The following is a 3,051-nucleotide window of genomic DNA, read 5'->3' as shown; positions in this document are numbered from 1 at the left end:
CGGCAGCGCCCTTTGGATCCCGGCTGCTGACAAAGGCAGCTCGCGGCCGGAGCAGCCAGCCCTGCTCAGCAAATGTTCTCCTGCATGGAGCATGTGGAAAACGCCAATCAGTTGTTTTTAACATTTTAAAAGTTTCATAGTAATAAAATGGTTATAAAAATAGTGATGCAATTAGAGCAATAATAATTTGGACAATTTGAATTAGGACAATATGACACAATAGAGACAAAGAGTTACGGACGTTCGGGTACCTTTTTCTGGGCAGCACGAGCCCGAAAAAGGACACAGTTAACAAAGGATCAATCCTTAAAAAAACAATAACCTGTTGCATGTCCATACACCTCATACATGATGCATAAATTCCATTCAAACACAGGATTCTGTCTGGTCATCATCAGCTTCTTCCTCTGAATCCCAACAGCGCCTTCGGGGCGGGAAGAAGTTCGTTTCTCCTGATAATGGGGCAATAAATTCTCTTTCTCTGAAAGATTCAGGTGTCCTGTGGCTGCTATCTCAGTGAGAGTCCTTTCTTTAAAAAAAGTATCCTACATAGCAAAGTTTCTATTTTAACATTTTTTATAACCTAAAACTACATTTACCACAGTACTTAAGAGAATTAATACAGCATCACTTTCTAACACCACACAGATAATATTCATTTGAATATTTGTGAAAAGCCAATCATAAAACGCACATTTTTCACCGAGCACCCTCAGAGCTGTGGAGCCTGGCTTATCCTCACCACCACTGACCCCAGGGCTGGCTGCTTTCCTGGCCAAGGGAAGGAACTGACACCCTGTCTCAGAGGCCACATCAGAAAAGAGAAGAAAATCACCAGGTTTTGGGAGGATCAGGTCTGCCTGCACAAGTTCTTGTGCTAAAAGTGAGTGAGTGCTGCCCTGGAGAGGCAGCAGCAACCACCACAGGTGTTTAAACACTGTGTGTCAGCAGGGATCAAAACCACCTCAAGAAAAAAATACAAATTCCAGAAATTCTGAATCGCTCAATTTTGATTTATCTCTGCACTTTCCAGCTTTACCAGCTGCAAATTAAGGTCATTTGTAGAGGAACTGATGAAGCAAATGCACTTAGAGCAGTTTACAGTTTCCTTTCTCTACATTAAAATTAATGCATGGTTAAGATGTTTATTAATTTGGCATCAGAGGTTATGCAGGATTTCTTGTCTTGTTTTCTTAAAATTGGCAGAGCTACAATTGTCCTGTATAGCATTAGTGTTAATAGTAGATGAATATTTAATAGTATTGTCCTGTGCTGAGCAGTCCAGTGAGTCCTGGAGGAATGATTCGATGGGGTTAAAAACACCAAAGAAATCAGATTTATGATTAAAAACCACTGAACTGCAGCAGGAACCACCACAATGGGTGACAGGACCAGGCAACAGCCAGAGGCCTTGGGTGCTCCCCCTGTTCAGGCACAGGACTGAGAAAAGGAGAGAATAAACAAGAAGAAACAAACTCCAGGTAAACCCCGAGCTGCACCAAATCCTGCCAGCCTGGCAGCAAATCCCCAGCACAGCCTCATCCTCAGGGACACTGCAGGGTGAAGGTCCAGATAAACACCAAGGGCAAAGGATAAAGGGTATCCAGGGCTCCCTGTGCTCTTTGAACACAGGCAGCACACAGCTCCCCGTGTCCAGGCCAAAACCAGCCCCACACAGCAAGGCCACAGCTCCTGGAAGTGCAGCATGTGCTGTGCTGGGGCCAGGGACATGCAGAGTAAGCAGAACTCTTTTCAAAGGATGCATTTCCATGGCAGTGAGGCAGGGCTGGGAATTACTGCAGCAGGAGTGTGAAAAATGCGTGTATTTTATGACAGGCTTGTCGCAAATATTCAAACAAATATTATCTGTGTGGTGTTAGAAAGTGATGCTGTATTAATTCTCTGAAGTAGTGTGGTAAATATAGTTTTAGGTCATAACAAAATGTTAAAATAGAAACTATGCTATGTAGGGTACTTAAAGAAAGGACTCACAGTGAGATAGCAGCCACAGGACACCTGAATCTTTCAGAGAAAGAGAATTTATTGCCCCATTATCAGGAGAAATGAACTTCTTCCTGCCTCGAAGGCGCTGTAAGGAGGAAGAAGTTGACACTGACCAGACAAAATCCTGTGTTTGAATGGAATTTATGCATCATGTATGAGGTGTATGAATATGCAACAGGTTATTGTTTTTAAGGGTTAATCCTTTGTTAACTGTGTCCTTTCTCGGCTCATGCTGCCCAGAAAAAAGGTACCCGGACATCTGCAACTCTTTGTATTTATTATCTCATATTGTCCTAATTCAAATTATCCAAATTGTTATTACTCCTTATATTACTATTTTTATAACCATTTTATTACTACTAAACTTTTAAAATGTTAAAAACAAGTGATTGGCGTTTTTCACAAGGACGAAGGCTGGTGACACATGTGGAGCTGCAGCTCACACAGCACCAATGCTTTGGAGCTTTTCAGAAGCAAAGAGAAAGAACTTCTCCGTGTAATCAGGAGGAACAATCACTCAAGGCCACCTCTGAAGTATTTGTGTCGTTTATTATTGGCAACGCCCAGAACTGTAACTGCAAACCCCAGCTCGGTTTGATTGCTCCTTTGAAAGGTGATTTATTACAAAGAAAAAAAAAAAAAGCAGGAAATTGATTAGAAAAGGTCTGTTGGAGGCTGCTGGAGCCTGGTGGAAGAGCTCCACCCGGTGGCATTGCACAAAGGCACAGCTGGAGCCTCAGCTCGGGGGGAATCTCCACTCCTCAAACGGGCAGGGCAGGTTAGGAAGGTCCACGCTGCTTCCAGCGGCAATTCCTGCCCCTCTCACCTCTGGGGAAACACCAACAGCGCCTCTGCTGGCTCCTGTCTGAGCCCAAACCCCAATACCTGGAGAATTCCCAGCACAGGGATCCTATCCTGGCTCAGGCACAGCCCCAAGCCCAGAGTGGGAGCTCCCAGGATTCTTCCCTTACCAGTTCTCTGTGACAGAACCGTGGCCACTCTGCTCCTTTAAGTGGCAAACAACACTGGCAGGTTGCATTTATCTTT

Source organism: Geospiza fortis, unplaced genomic scaffold (genome assembly GCF_000277835.1).
Source record: "Geospiza fortis unplaced genomic scaffold, GeoFor_1.0 scaffold80, whole genome shotgun sequence".
In the NCBI taxonomy this organism is placed as follows: Eukaryota; Metazoa; Chordata; class Aves; order Passeriformes; family Thraupidae; genus Geospiza; species Geospiza fortis.
Note: the sequence above shows the minus strand (reverse complement) of the source record.